General features: G+C 44.3%; 1 protein-coding gene across 1 annotated transcript in view; it reads right to left on the bottom strand.

Moving 5' to 3' along the window:
• Nucleotides 1–17,500, bottom strand: part of LOC138368482 (uncharacterized) — a 177,318-nt gene that overhangs the window by 30,586 nt on the left and 129,232 nt on the right. The window lies entirely within an intron of this gene.

Below are 17,500 nucleotides of genomic sequence, written 5' to 3'. Positions count from 1 at the left end.
TGGCTGTTAGAGTTTAATCCAAGAAAATGTAATGTAATGAAGATAGGGGTAGGAAGCAGGAGACCAGATACAAGGTATCACTTGGGAGATGAAATACTTCAAGAGTCCGAGAGAGAGAAAGACCTGGGGGTTGATATCACGCCAGACCTGTCCCCTGATGCTCATATGCTCATTATTTTTCAGGGCATAGATACAATGTAAAAAAGTCAATTTTTTCTTCAATGTATCTAAGAGCTCTTCGAGTTGTGAGTCCAGAATTCTTAGACGAAGAATTTAAGAATATTGATTCGATTGGTCTTAAGCTTTGTTAACCACTGAATTTTTTGGGAGTTTGTCGTAACAAAGCACATCGTACATATTATAATAATGTATGCAGTGAAAGGATTCGCCCAAAGAATGTGTTATGTTTACCATATTTCTCTGGGTTTGAGAATATTGTCAAGGCCTTGAAACTTTTTAATATAGATGTAATGTTTAGCTACGAAAACACTGTTGGTAAGCTATTAGTTAGGAACAGCCCTCGTAGTGATAATTGTGTTATTTATAAAATACCTTGTAAGGAATGTAATAAGTTCTATGTCGGGCAAACATCTAAAGATTTAAAATGTAGAATATCGCAACATAAATACTCTGTAAGACATGGCCAATTGTCTAATGCTTTGTTTGTGCATTTGTCAGAAAAAGCTCACCAAATTGATTGGGAGAGTGCTTCTTCAATAACAAATTGTAAAAGCACCTATAACAGAAACATAATTGAATCTGCTTTGATACAGATCACCAAAGAAAGTAATTTGAATATTAGCAGTGGTCTATATAACTTAGATCCATTTCTAATAGATCAGCTAAAGGGCGATTTAAGTAGGATCATTGAAAAACATTTGTCTCACTAATTCATTGTATATATTTACCTCTTTATGTTATAATTACCTATGTATTATGCTTGTATGTCTGCTGTATCAGATGGGTCATTGGGCTACATCGGATGGGCCAATTGGGTGCATCTGATGGGCCAATGGGCCGTCTGCGTTGTCCAAGTATTGTACCTCACCTTACTTCACCACTCTCTCCTGCCTATTTATACCAATCACTCGATCTGTAAAATAATTCCTTCTGAAGATGTATTTAATATACGAAAGTACTTAAGGAAATTTCCTGTTTCATTTTCCTCCGTGGTCTGACATTGTCATATATATATATATATATATATATATATATATATATATATATATATATATATATATATATATATATATATATACATATATATATATATATATATATATATATATATATATATGTATATATATATATATATATATATATATATATATATGTATATATATATATATATATATATATAACTGAAAACTCACACCCCAGAAGTGACTCGAACCCATACTCCCAGGAGCCACGCAACTGGTATGTACAAGACGCCTTAATCCACTTGACCATCACGACCGGACATAATGAGGTGATAGCCGAGGCTATTTGAACCACCCCACCGCCGGCACTCGGATAGTAATCTTGGGCATAGCATTTTACCAAATCACCTCATTCTTTGGGGCACACGTGAGGAACACAAATGCGAACAAGCCTGAATGGTCCCCAGGACAATATGCAACTGAAAACTCACACCCCAGAAGTGACTCGAACCCATACTCCCAGGAGCCACGCAACTGGTATGTACAAGACGCCTTAATCCACTTGACCATCACGACCGGACATAATGAGGTGATAGCCGAGGCTATTTGAACCACCCCACCGCCGGCACTCGGATAGTAATCTTGGGCATAGCATTTTACCAAATCACCTCATTCTTTGGGGCACACGTGAGGAACACAAATGCGAACAAGCCTGAATGGTCCCCAGGACAATATGCAACTGAAAACTCACACCCCAGAAGTGACTCGAACCCATACTCCCAGGAGCCACGCAACTGGTATGTACAAGACGCCTTAATCCACTTGACCATCACGACCGGACATAATGAGGTGATAGCCGAGGCTATTTGAACCACCCCACCGCCGGCACTCGGATAGTAATCTTGGGCATAGCATTTTACCAAATCACCTCATTCTTTGGGGCACACGTGAGGAACACAAATGCGAACAAGCCTGAATGGTCCCCAGGACAATATGCAACTGAAAACTCACACCCCAGAAGTGACTCGAACCCATACTCCCAGGAGCCACGCAACTGGTATGTACAAGACGCCTTAATCCACTTGACCATCACGACCGGACATAATGAGGTGATAGCCGAGGCTATTTGAACCACCCCACCGCCGGCACTCGGATAGTAATCTTGGGCATAGCATTTTACCAAATCACCTCATTCTTTGGGGCACACGTGAGGAACACAAATGCGAACAAGCCTGAATGGTCCCCAGGACAATATGCAACTGAAAACTCACACCCCAGAAGTGACTCGAACCCATACTCCCAGGAGCCACGCAACTGGTATGTACAAGACGCCTTAATCCACTTGACCATCACGACCGGACATAATGAGGTGATAGCCGAGGCTATTTGAACCACCCCACCGCCGGCACTCGGATAGTAATCTTGGGCATAGCATTTTACCAAATCACCTCATTCTTTGGGGCACACGTGAGGAACACAAATGCGAACAAGCCTGAATGGTCCCCAGGACAATATGCAACTGAAAACTCACACCCCAGAAGTGACTCGAACCCATACTCCCAGGAGCCACGCAACTGGTATGTACAAGACGCCTTAATCCACTTGACCATCACGACCGGACATAATGAGGTGATAGCCGAGGCTATTTGAACCACCCCACCGCCGGCACTCGGATAGTAATCTTGGGCATAGCATTTTACCAAATCACCTCATTCTTTGGGGCACACGTGAGGAACACAAATGCGAACAAGCCTGAATGGTCCCCAGGACAATATGCAACTGAAAACTCACACCCCAGAAGTGACTCGAACCCATACTCCCAGGAGCCACGCAACTGGTATGTACAAGACGCCTTAATCCACTTGACCATCACGACCGGACATAATGAGGTGATAGCCGAGGCTATTTGAACCACCCCACCGCCGGCACTCGGATAGTAATCTTGGGCATAGCATTTTACCAAATCACCTCATTCTTTGGGGCACACGTGAGGAACACAAATGCGAACAAGCCTGAATGGTCCCCAGGACAATATGCAACTGAAAACTCACACCCCAGAAGTGACTCGAACCCATACTCCCAGGAGCCACGCAACTGGTATGTACAAGACGCCTTAATCCACTTGACCATCACGACCGGACATAATGAGGTGATAGCCGAGGCTATTTGAACCACCCCACCGCCGGCACTCGGATAGTAATCTTGGGCATAGCATTTTACCAAATCACCTCATTCTTTGGGGCACACGTGAGGAACACAAATGCGAACAAGCCTGAATGGTCCCCAGGACAATATGCACCTCATTATGTCCGGTCGTGATGGTCAAGTGGATTAAGGCGTCTTGTACATACCAGTTGCGTGGCTCCTGGGAGTATGGGTTCGAGTCACTTCTGGGGTGTGAGTTTTCAGTTGCATATTGTCCTGGGGACCATTCAGGCTTGTTCGCATTTGTGTTCCTCACGTGTGCCCCAAAGAATGAGGTGATTTGGTAAAATGCTATGCCCAAGATTACTATCCGAGTGCCGGCGGTGGGGTGGTTCAAATAGCCTCGGCTATCACCTCATTATGTCCGGTCGTGATGGTCAAGTGGATTAAGGCGTCTTGTACATACCAGTTGCGTGGCTCCTGGGAGTATGGGTTCGAGTCACTTCTGGGGTGTGAGTTTTCAGTTGCATATTGTCCTGGGGACCATTCAGGCTTGTTCGCATTTGTGTTCCTCACGTGTGCCCCAAAGAATGAGGTGATTTGGTAAAATGCTATGCCCAAGATTACTATCCGAGTGCCGGCGGTGGGGTGGTTCAAATAGCCTCGGCTATCACCTCATTATGTCCGGTCGTGATGGTCAAGTGGATTAAGGCGTCTTGTACATACCAGTTGCGTGGCTCCTGGGAGTATGGGTTCGAGTCACTTCTGGGGTGTGAGTTTTCAGTTGCATATTGTCCTGGGGACCATTCAGGCTTGTTCGCATTTGTGTTCCTCACGTGTGCCCCAAAGAATGAGGTGATTTGGTAAAATGCTATGCCCAAGATTACTATCCGATTGCCGGCGGTGGGGTGGTTCAAATAGCCTCGGCTATCACCTCATTATGTCCGGTCGTGATGGTCAAGTGGATTAAGGCGTCTTGTACATACCAGTTGCGTGGCTCCTGGGAGTATGGGTTCGAGTCACTTCTGGGGTGTGAGTTTTCAGTTGCATATTGTCCTGGGGACCATTCAGGCTTGTTCGCATTTGTGTTCCTCACGTGTGCCCCAAAGAATGAGGTGATTTGGTAAAATGCTATGCCCAAGATTACTATCCGAGTGCCGGCGGTGGGGTGGTTCAAATAGCCTCGGCTATCACCTCATTATGTCCGGTCGTGATGGTCAAGTGGATTAAGGCGTCTTGTACATACCAGTTGCGTGGCTCCTGGGAGTATGGGTTCGAGTCACTTCTGGGGTGTGAGTTTTCAGTTGCATATTGTCCTGGGGACCATTCAGGCTTGTTCGCATTTGTGTTCCTCACGTGTGCCCCAAAGAATGAGGTGATTTGGTAAAATGCTATGCCCAAGATTACTATCCGAGTGCCGGCGGTGGGGTGGTTCAAATAGCCTCGGCTATCACCTCATTATGTCCGGTCGTGATGGTCAAGTGGATTAAGGCGTCTTGTACATACCAGTTGCGTGGCTCCTGGGAGTATGGGTTCGAGTCACTTCTGGGGTGTGAGTTTTCAGTTGCATATTGTCCTGGGGACCATTCAGGCTTGTTCGCATTTGTGTTCCTCACGTGTGCCCCAAAGAATGAGGTGATTTGGTAAAATGCTATGCCCAAGATTACTATCCGAGTGCCGGCGGTGGGGTGGTTCAAATAGCCTCGGCTATCACCTCATTATGTCCGGTCGTGATGGTCAAGTGGATTAAGGCGTCTTGTACATACCAGTTGCGTGGCTCCTGGGAGTATGGGTTCGAGTCACTTCTGGGGTGTGAGTTTTCAGTTGCATATTGTCCTGGGGACCATTCAGGCTTGTTCGCATATATATATATATATATATATATATATATATGTATATATATATATATATGTCGTACCTAGTAGCCAGAACGCACTTTTCTGCCTAATATGCAAGGCCCGATTTGCCTAATAAGCCGAGTTTTCCTGAATTAATATATTTTCTCTAATTTTTTTCTTATGATAGGATAAAGCTACCCATTTCATTATGTATGAGGTCAATTTTGTTTTATTGGAGTTAAAATTAACGTTGATATATGATCGAACCTAACCAACCCTACCTAACCTAACCTAACCTATCTTTATAGGTTAGGTTAGGTTAGGTAGCAGAAAAAGTTAGGTTAGGTTAGGTTAGGTAGGTTAGGTAGTTGAAAAACCATTAATTCATGAAAACTTGGCTTATTAGGCCAATCGGGCCTTGCATAGTAGGCTGAGAAGTGAGTTCTGGCTAATAGGTACGACATATATATATATATATATATATATATATATATATATATATATATATGTATATATATATATATGTATATATATATATATATATATATATATATATGTATATATATATATATATATATATATATATATATATATATGTATATATATATATATATATATATATATATATATATATATATATATGTATATATATATATATATATATATATATATATATGTATATATATATATATATATATATATATATATATATATATACATATATATATTAGTATATTTTGGTAGCAGTCTTTCCTGTAGACATATATTATTAAATATGACCGAAAAAGTAAGATTAATAATTCTAACACGAATTTTCTCAATCTTTCGTACATTACGCTTCACTGTTGGAGGTAAATCAAAAATCACTTCTCCAAAATTCATTTTTATTTCTAGTCTGACGCGACACGGGCGCGTTTCGTAAAACTTATTACATTTTCAAAGACTTCACAAATACACAACTGATTAGAACTTACGTATCTTACGTATTAGTCCACAAATTCCTTTGGAGACTTCAGGCTGAAGGCGCAAGGAACATAAGGAGTCATATGCGTATGGAAATGTCAAGACGCACAAGCCTGGAAACCCACTTCGGCCAATCATTAGCCAGATACCCACACCCACGTACAGACTGGCGAAGCGACTCAACGGCCTGCTGACTCCTTATGTTCCTTGCGCCTTCAGCCTGAAGTCTCCAAAGGAATTTGTGGACTTACTGCGGGGCACACGGGCCACAGGGATAAGAGCCTCGTTGGACGTAGAATCGCTGTTTACCAACGTACCTGTGGACGAGACAATCGGAATGATAGCCGACAGAGTGTATCGTGATCCAGCCTGTACTCCTCTTGACATGCCAGAAAGTATTCTGAGGAAACTACTCCAAGCTTGTACTAAAGAGGCACCCTTCTTGAGCCCGGATGGGCACATGTATAAGCAAGTAGATGGGGTCGCCATGGGTTCTCCCCTAGGTGTCCTGTTTGCAAACTTCTACATGGGTACCATCGAGCAAAAAGTCTTAGTCGACATGAACTTGAAACCGGCCATATACTGCAGGTATGTTGACGACATTTTTACACAGGTACCTGATGTCAGACATCTGCAGGAGCTGAAGGAGGCATTTGAGCAGAGTTCCGTGCTGCGTTTCACTTACGAGACGGAAAAGGATGGGAAGCTGCCTTTTCTAGATGTAACAGTCATGGAAAAGGGCGGAGGTTTCCACACTGCAGTCTACACTAAGGAAACAAACATAGGAATGTGCCTAAATGCCAACAGCGACTGCCCTGACAGGTACAAGAGGAGTGTTGTTAACGCATACGTCGACCGTGCTCTCAGCCACAGCTCAGAATGGAAGCAAGTCGACGAAGAACTCTGTAGGGTAAGGCAGGTCCTAGTCAATAACGGCTTCTCCAATGGTTTCATCGAAGACATCATAAGAAGGAAAGTGAAAAGCCATGCAACCTCTGAAGAGACAACTAACACAACACCTATACCCCCTATTAGACTATTTTACAGGAACTTCTTTTCCACAGCTCATAAAACGGAGGAAAGGGTCCTGAAAGATATTGTTAATAGAAACGTTATCCCTACAGACAAAAATCAGAGGATACAACTGACGATTTACTATAAAACCAGAAAAACGGCCAGCCTACTCATGAGAAACTCTCCAGACACAAAACAGAACGCTTTAAAAGAGACTAACGTCGTCTATGCCTTCAAATGCCCACTTGGGGACTGTAAGCTCCAAAAAACCCAGTATATAGGCAAGACAACAACATCTCTTTCTAGGCGTTTAACGATGCATAAGCAACAGGGCTCCATTAAGGAACATATAATCTCTTCCCATAACCAAACCATCGCCAGAGAAATCCTAGTAAACAACACAGAAATCATCGATAGATACAGCGATAGCAGGCGGCTTGACGTTTGCGAGGCACTACACATCAAGAAGTCAACACCAGCAATCAACAGCCAATTATTGCACAACTATATTCTACCCACCTCAAGACTCCGCTCCAATATAGAAGCATCAAGAAATATGGACCAATAGGCTTTCTACAAACACTTCTATTCAACACCCATTGTTTCTGTTCTGTCTTGTGTTGATACTTTTAATACCCTATTAATATCCCCTCTTGTTCTGTCTTGTGTTAATGCCACATCACCCCTCCCACCTCACTCAAATGTAGATATAAAATCAGAGATACGTAAGTTCTAATCAGTTGTGTATTTGTGAAGTCTTTGAAAATGTAATAAGTTTTACGAAACGCGCCCGTGTCGCGTCAGACTAGAAATAAAAATGAATTTTGGAGAAGTGATTTTTTATTTACCTCCAACAGTGAAGCGTAATGTACGAAAGATTGAGAAAATTCGTGTTAGAATTATTAATCTTACTTTTTCGGTCATATTTAATAATATATATATATATATATATATATATATATATATATATATATATATATATATATATATATATATATATATATATATATATATATATATATATATATATATATATATATATATATATATATATTGTGACGGAGTTCCCCCCCTTATAATTCTCCCACGCCTGCAGTAAGAGTCATGTCTACTTTTCCCAAGCGTTCTCTACGTTGCAGGCTACAATTTGATATAGGGGAGAGAGTGAAGTGTTCTCGGAGAGCCGAGAAATTTGTGAAATAGTGATATTTTGGCCTGTGGTTTAGGCCCTTTAGGGAGCCAAAATGGCGCTGGCTTCCCTGATCTCCCGCAAAAACCGTGTGACGTCAGTGGCACCGGATTGGTCACCGACAGCAATGTGGCACCGGGAGCCAATGAAAACTTCCCGTAGCGAAAGTGACGTCACGAAGGAAGGGGGTCCGGCCAGCGCGCCGGGCTGGCGCCAGCAGTCAAACACGACACGTCATAGAGGGCGGACGTGCGACGGGTGGTCCTGTCTGTCGGACAGCTGTTTCCCGCTACCGTGGATTTACGCGTCATCGGAAGTTCGCCAGTACTCTGAGAAGTCTTCCCTAGTTCATGTGTTGAACCAGAAGAGGGAATTGACGGTTATTTGAGCAACAAGTGCTCCAGTCAGGTACTGTGCCAGTAGCAGTGAAGCCGTGCAGTGACGTATGTTGACGTCTGTGGCAATTCACCAGTTCGTGACAGCGTAGTGGCTGACAGAGCCACTGGGTAGCTGAGGAAGAGAGGACTATTTGGGGAAACCGAACGACTGTAGCTGAGACGTAGGCGACAGCCGTTGCTGGGAGAAGACGACGGCCAGGAGACCGACTCCAACCTTCAAGAAGTCAAGGAGGAGGACGGACCTGCAGTGAGGAGGCACGGAGACGACGCGCTAAACGGTGGGACGACGAGAGGCTCTGGTAGGACACGACGACGTGTAGTGTGGGGGCGTTCCCGACACGAGGACCAGGAGCTACATCTCGACTCTCATCGGAGGATAGGGTGAAGTAGGTGGTTCTAGTTCCCTCCCCATTCCCCTTTAGTTAGCTATGTTATTTGGCTATATTTTCTAGCCTGAAGATTTTATATGTCGTGAGCAAGTCTCACTTATGTCAAGGTAAAGCACCAGGGTGCTAGACAGTACTATCAAGAGTGCTTGTAATATTCATGTTGATTATTGGTGTGTACAGACACCAAGAACCAGTGATAAATTTACTGTGTTGTGTATATCTTTCTATAGATTTTGATATGAACGTATAGTGGTAAAATATATATAAGATTATGCCAGTATTTGGAGGTTAGGCTATGTGCCCAGAAACTATTTATTTTCCATGTATTGATGATTGATTTATAAACCATATATATGTCTATGTTCATTCAGTGAATAATCATTTGTGAGTACAGTGAATTATTGCGTTATCGCCAACGAGAGGAAGTACTGAAAACTCCAGTGTTAATATTTCATAATATATTGTTGGATAAATAACAATGTGAAGCCATTACAGTGAATCATTATAGCATTGATTGTAGAAAAGACTGTTTGAGCCTGAGTACAGTGTAACTGAGTAGTACGGTTTATTTGTGCCAATATCGAGTGTGCGAGTTTCTAGTAATATTGGAAAATTTAAAGGAACAGCGCGCGTGAATCTAGAAAACAAGCAAAGTTCGCGCGGAGAGGCCATTGCAATCAGCTGTTCTTGACACTTGATGAGGAGGGGAGAGTGTTGCCCTCTTGCGGTCGCATAATATCCGTGGGAATTACCGGCCGAGTCAGGATCAGTTGATTTATCGATTATTGTGTGGCCTTGTGACATCTTTCATACCTTTTAAGTAAAATACAAAACTATCTTAGTGTTTTTATCATTCCCTCCATTGATCTTGTGGCTATACTATACCTGTAAGCATAGAGTGATAACAATAATTACCTGCCTGATTCCTGATCTTTGAGTGTGACCTTGCCAAGGCTACCACTGAATACACCAGTCCACTGAGGGTGTTACTGGCCACCTTAAACACCAGTTGGCGATCTTGCGTTTAACCGTAGAGCCCTATTGTTGGGGAGGGCACACGACAGTCGAGGTGAACGAGTCGTGTTCTCACTCTTTCTTAATAAGAGGCCGTTAAGATTGACTGGGAGACTCTCCTGGCGTGCAGTGGCGCCGTGAGGATCGAGGGAAGACCCGCAGGGCTACGGTGAGTTACCTTGAGCGTAACTATTGCTCACCCCAGAGTAAGGGTAGAGAATAACAGAGAGGAGAAACCCCCAACATTGGCGACCTTGCCAGGATTTCGATCGGAGTAAAGGTTGCAGTGGTGGTACTTGGCAGTGGTGTTAGAGATCAGGTGCAGGTTAACACTCGTAGCACAAGATGGAGGATGATAAAGTAGCGAGGTTTATTGACTCTAGAGACGAACAGGTGCTGGAAGAGTGCACCAAGGCACAGTTACAGGCTATAGCGGATCATTTTGGAATAAAGCTGAAATCTGCTCGAGTTGGTGAAAGAAGACTAGAGATAATGGCTCAGCTAAAGGCTCGAGACGAAGCTTTGGGGGAGGAACGGCCCCAAACACCTGCCAGTGAGGGTGAACACCTGAGTATTGGTGGAAGCAGCAGGGGATCCAGCGGCAGCAGGCACAGCATTAAGCTGGAAATAATGAAGCTGCAGCTGGAAGCACAGCAGCGCAAAGAAGAGCGAGAAGCACAGCAGCGCAAAGAAGAGCGAGAAGCACAGCAGCGCAAAGAAGAGCGAGAAGCAGAGGCTCAGCAGCGTAAAGAAGAGCGAGAAGCGGAAGCGCAGCTGAGGAGAGAAGAGGCACAGCAGCGCAAAGAAGAGCGAGAAGCACAGACGAAGCGTGAGGAACGAGAAGCACAGCTGCGCCGGGAAGAGCAAGAACGAGAAGCACAGCTACGCAGGGAAGAACGAGAGCAAGAAGTTAGGCTGAGACAAATGGAAATAGAAGCCAACCAGGAGGTGGAGCTGAAGCGAGCTGAACTGGGACTAGGTGCCCCTGCCCCGCCACAGGAAGACCGACGAGTGAGGGAACGAGACCTGCCGGTCTTTGTGCCTAGTGAAGCCGAAAGTTTCTTCGATCACTTTGAGAGAGTTGCTGCTATGAAGAGGTGGCCGAGGGCGGAGTGGGCGGAGTTGGTCCAAGGAAGACTCACAGGGGAAGCTCGCCAAGCCTTCACCATGCTCGACTTCCAAGAATGCACTAACTACGATGCGGTAAAACGAGCTGTGCTCCGTTCCTTTAAGCTCACGCCAGAGTGTTACAGAAAGAGGTTTAGAGAATGTACCCGGTTGCCAGGAAAATCGTATGCGGAGACGGCGAGGGACATTGAAAGAAAGCTCCTTAAGTGGCTGGACTCTGAAGAAGCAAGGTCGGTCGAAGAGGTCAAGGAACTAATGGCCATGGAAAAGTTTATGTCCGTGCTCTCTCCTGAGATCAGGATGAGGGTAAAGGAGGCGGACATAAAGGACCTGAGGGCCGCAGCCGACCGGGCCGACATGCTAGAAGAAGCCCTACGCCCACGCCGAGAGGGACAAAACCGACCACCCGCATACGTCGGAAACGATCGGAGTTATAGAAGGACGGATGGATGGAGGACAGGAACGAGTTCTCCCAAGTCCCATTTCTCAAGTTGGAACACCCGAGGAACAAAAGGTGCTGTAGAGCCGATAGGGGAGAACCAAGCTGAGAGCTCGGGAACTGTTACTGCAGGGAAAGAAACGACAAGTGAGGCGGGAAAGACACAGGGTGTGACGGTCTCTGGAGGCAGTGCTAAGGCGAGCGGTGGCGGATGGTCTCCGCCGAGGGGCCGCTGCTACAACTGCGGAATACCCGGACACGTCGCGCGGGAGTGCAGACGCCCTAAGCAGCGGGGACACGTTGCTTTAGTGATGTTCGAGGACCAGAGGGCCGAGGGAGTGCGGGATGAACCCGTGCTGAATGGGGAGAAGAAAGTTCACCCATTCATGTGTCAAGGAACCGTAAGGATGGGGGTCGCAGACCCCATCCCAGTGAAGATGCTAAGAGATACCGGGGCTGACTTTACCCTGGTAAGTGAAACCCTGTTCCCCGAGGGTTACGAAAGTACCAGTGTGGGGGTGGCACGGGTGGCCACTGTGGGAGGCCCAGTGAGAATGCCCCTACACCAGGTAACTTTAAATTCCGATTATGGCTGCCAGACCCTAGAGGTGGGAGTCTGTACATCAATGCCCAAGATGGAGGCGCAGGTCATCTTGGGGAATGACGCGTGTGGAGGATATGTCCTCCCGCATCTCATGAAAGGCGAAGAGTGCCCAGAACAACACGAGGAGACAGGCGAAGATTCGAACGTCTGTGGGGACGAGAAGGGAATCGCACCGGTGGCGATCCCAGTTTGTACTGGGACACCGAGACAACGCGAAGAACCAGGAGGTTGTGGATCTGATGGGGCTGAGGAGTCGACTGACAGCCTGGGAACAGATCACCTCTGCGTAGGACCCAGAGAACGAGTGGAGGGCGAGAGTAGCCCGAATGGTGAGTTGCAGGTGACACTCACCAGTTCTCCAGGGGTAAGCCGCACTCGTCTCGAAGAGTTACAGCAGGAGGAGTTCCCCGAGTTGGTTGGTAAGGCCGAAGGAGGACATGTGGGTCCTGAGAAGGCTTACTTTCCATTTATCTATATTATATATGCCATGCTATTCATGATGAAGGAACGATGGACGCCAGGAGCAACCGTGGGAACGGTGAATAAATATGTCCAGAAGTTCAAAGAACGTCTCACTAGAGCGAAGGGACTGGCTAGGAAACTCCTGAAGAAGGCGCAACGTAAGATGTCGGAGTGGTACGACAGGAGAGCTGCGCAGAGGGATTATCAGGCCGGATCCAAAGTAATGGTTGTGCTGCCAGGTAAAGGTAGAGTGACCAGGTCGCGGTTCAAGAGACCATACCGAGTGCTGCGACGGTTGGGTCCAGTGTTGTACGAGATTGGGAAGCCGGATGGACCCCGGAAGAAACAGGTGTGTCACGCAGGCCGCCTGAGACCTTTCTTCACTGTGGAAGGTAGAGCCGCCAAGCAGGACGGAACGAGGTCCCGAGAAACCCAGCGGAAGACGGGACTGAGTGTACCGAGGGACCGAGAACTCCCGGAGGAGGAAAGTAAGTGGTCCAGGGCGGACGGCACCAGTCTCACCCGCACTGAGAGTCTGACAAGGATCAAGGTCAAGCACATCAAGGGGAAGGACGACGTAGTAGCGGACGCCCTATCCCGCATACACTAACGAGACATGACTCTTATTTTAAGGGGAGGGGTATGTGACGGAGTTCCCCCCCTTATAATTCTCCCACGCCTGCAGTAAGAGTCATGTCTACTTTTCCCAAGCGTTCTCTACGTTGCAGGCTACAATTTGATATAGGGGAGAGAGTGAAGTGTTCTCGGAGAGCCGAGAAATTTGTGAAATAGTGATATTTTGGCCTGTGGTTTAGGCCCTTTAGGGAGCCAAAATGGCGCTGGCTTCCCTGATCTCCCGCCAAAACCGTGTGACGTCAGTGGCACCGGATTGGTCACCGACAGCAATGTGGCACCGGGAGCCAATGAAAACTTCCCGTAGCGAAAGTGACGTCACGAAGGAAGGGGGTCCGGCCAGCGCGCCGGGCTGGCGCCAGCAGTCAAACACGACACGTCATAGAGGGCGGACGTGCGACGGGTGGTCCTGTCTGTCGGACAGCTGTTTCCCGCTACCGTGGATTTACGCGTCATCGGAAGTTCGCCAGTACTCTGAGAAGTCTTCCCTAGTTCATGTGTTGAACCAGAAGAGGGAATTGACGGTTATTTGAGCAACAAGTGCTCCAGTCAGGTACTGTGCCAGTAGCAGTGAAGCCGTGCAGTGACGTATGTTGACGTCTGTGGCAATTCACCAGTTCGTGACAGCGTAGTGGCTGACAGAGCCACTGGGTAGCTGAGGAAGAGAGGACTATTTGGGGAAACCGAACGACTGTAGCTGAGACGTAGGCGACAGCCGTTGCTGGGAGAAGACGACGGCCAGGAGACTGACTCCAACCTTCAAGAAGTCAAGGAGGAGGACGGACCTGCAGTGAGGAGGCACGGAGACGACGCGCTAAACGGTGGGACGACGAGAGGCTCTGGTAGGACACGACGACGTGTAGTGTGGGGGCGTTCCCGACACGAGGACCAGGAGCTACATCTCGACTCTCATCGGAGGATAGGGTGAAGTAGGTGGTTCTAGTTCCCTCCCCATTCCCCTTTAGTTAGCTATGTTATTTGGCTATATTTTCTAGCCTGAAGATTTTATATGTCGTGAGCAAGTCTCACTTATGTCAAGGTAAAGCACCAGGGTGCTAGACAGTACTATCAAGAGTGCTTGTAATATTCATGTTGATTATTGGTGTGTACAGACACCAAGAACCAGTGATAAATTTACTGTGTTGTGTATATCTTTCTATAGATTTTGATATGAACGTATAGTGGTAAAATATATATAAGATTATGCCAGTATTTGGAGGTTAGGCTATGTGCCCAGAAACTATTTATTTTCCATGTATTGATGATTGATTTATAAACCATATATATGTCTATGTTCATTCAGTGAATAATCATTTGTGAGTACAGTGAATTATTGCGTTATCGCCAACGAGAGGAAGTACTGAAAACTCCAGTGTTAATATTTCATAATATATTGTTGGATAAATAACAATGTGAAGCCATTACAGTGAATCATTATAGCATTGATTGTAGAAAAGACTGTTTGAGCCTGAGTACAGTGTAACTGAGTAGTACGGTTTATTTGTGCCAATATCGAGTGTGCGAGTTTCTAGTAATATTGGAAAATTTAAAGGAACAGCGCGCGTGAATCTAGAAAACAAGCAAAGTTCGCGCGGAGAGGCCATTGCAATCAGCTGTTCTTGACACTTGATGAGGAGGGGAGAGTGTTGCCCTCTTGCGGTCGCATAATATCCGTGGGAATTACCGGCCGAGTCAGGATCAGTTGATTTATCGATTATTGTGTGGCCTTGTGACATCTTTCATACCTTTTAAGTAAAATACAAAACTATCTTAGTGTTTTTATCATTCCCTCCATTGATCTTGTGGCTATACTATACCTGTAAGCATAGAGTGATAACAATAATTACCTGCCTGATTCCTGATCTTTGAGTGTGACCTTGCCAAGCCTACCACTGAATACACCAGTCCACTGAGGGTGTTACTGGCCACCTTAAACACCAGTTGGCGATCTTGCGTTTAACCGTAGAGCCCTATTGTTGGGGAGGGCACACGACAGTCGAGGTGAACGAGTCGTGTTCTCACTCTTTCTTAATAAGAGGCCGTTAAGATTGACTGGGAGACTCTCCTGGCGTGCAGTGGCGCCGTGAGGATCGAGGGAAGACCCGCAGGGCTACGGTGAGTTACCTTGAGCGTAACTATTGCTCACCCCAGAGTAAGGGTAGAGAATAACAGAGAGGAGAAACCCCCAACAATATATATATATATATGTCGTACCTAGTAGCCAGAACGCACTTCTCAGCCTACTATGCAAGGCCCGATTTGCCTAATAAGCCAAGTTTTCGTGAATTAATTGTTTTTCGAATACCTAACCTACCTAACCTAACCTAACCTAACTTTTTCTGCTACCTAACCTAACCTAACCTATAAAGATAGGTTAGATTAGGTTAGGTAGGGTTGGTTAGGTTTGGTCATATATCTACGCTAATTTTAACTCCAATAAAAAAAAATTGACCTCATACATAATGAAATAGGTAGATTTATCATTTCATAAGAAAAAAATTTGAGAAAATATATTAATTCAGGAAAACTTGGCTTATTAGGCAAATCAGGCCTTGTGCGTTCTGGCTATTAGGTACGACATATATATATATATATATATATATATATATATATATATATATATATATATATATATATATATATATATATATATATATATATATATATATATATATATATATATATATATATATATATATATATATGTCGTACCTAGTAGCCAGAACGCACTTCTCAGCCTACTATGCAAGGCCAAATTTGCCTATTAAGCCAAGTTTTCATTAATTATTTGTTTCTCGACTACCTAACCTTCCTAACCTAACCTAACCAAACTTTTTCGGCTGCCTAACCTAACCTAACCTATAAAGATAGGTTAGATTAGGTTAGGTAGGGTTGGTTAGGTTCAGTCATATATCTACGTTAATTTTAACTCCAATAAAAAAAAATTGACCTCATTCATAATGAAATGGGTAGCTTCATCATTTCATAAGAAAAAACTTAGGAGAAAATATATTAATTCAGGAAAACTTGGCTTATTAGGCAAATCAGGCCTTGAATAGTAGGTTGAGAAGTGAGTTCTGGCTACTAGGTACGACATATATATATATATATATATATATATATATATATATATATATGTCGTACCTAGTAGCCAGAACGCACTTCTCAGTCTACTATGCAAGGCCCGATTTGCCTAATAAGCCAAGTTTTCATGAACTAATGCTTTTTCGACTATCTAACCTACCTAACCTAACCTAACCTCACATTTTCGGCTACCTAACCTAACCTAACCTATAAAGAAAGGTTAGGTTAGGTTAGGTAGGGTTGGTTAGGTTCGGTCATATATCTACGTTAATTTTAACTCCAATAAAAAAAAATTTACCTCATACATAATAAAATGGGTAGCTTTATCATTTCATAAGAAAAAAATTTGAGAAAATATATTAATTCAGGAAAACTTGGCTTATTAGGCAAATTGGGCCATGCATAGTAGGCTGAGAAGTGCGTTCTGGCTACTAGGTACGACATATATATATATATATATATATATATATATATATATATATATATATATGTCGTACCTAGTAGCCAGAACTCACTTCTCAGCCTACTATTCAAGGCCCGATTTGCCTAATAGGCCAAGTTTTCCTGAATTAATATATTTACTATAATTTTTTTCTTATGAAATGATAAAGCAACCCTTTTCTCTATGTATGAGGTCAATTTTTTTTTATTGGAGTTAAAATTAACGTAGATATATGACCGAACCTAACCAACCCTACCTAACCTAACCTAACCTATATTTATAGGTAAGGTTAGGTTAGGTAGCCAAAAAAAGCTAGGTTAGGTTAGGTTAGGTAGGTTAGGTAGACGAAAAAACATTAATTCATGAAAACTTGGCTTATTAGGCAAATCGGGCCTTGAATAGTAGGCTGAGAAGTGCGTTCTGGCTATTAGGTACGACATATATATATATATATATATATGTCGTACCTAGTAGCCAGAACGCACTTCCCAGCCTACTATGCAAGGCCCGATTTGCCTAATAAGCCAAGTTTTCATGTATTAATATATTTTCTCAAATTTTTTTCTTATGAAATGATAAAGCTACCCATTTCATTATATATGAGGTCAATTTTTTT

This window comes from Procambarus clarkii, chromosome 25 (genome assembly GCF_040958095.1).
Source record: "Procambarus clarkii isolate CNS0578487 chromosome 25, FALCON_Pclarkii_2.0, whole genome shotgun sequence".
Lineage (NCBI taxonomy): Eukaryota > Metazoa > Arthropoda > Malacostraca > Decapoda > Cambaridae > Procambarus > Procambarus clarkii.
Note: the sequence above shows the minus strand (reverse complement) of the source record. Positions and strands in the feature narration are given on the sequence as shown.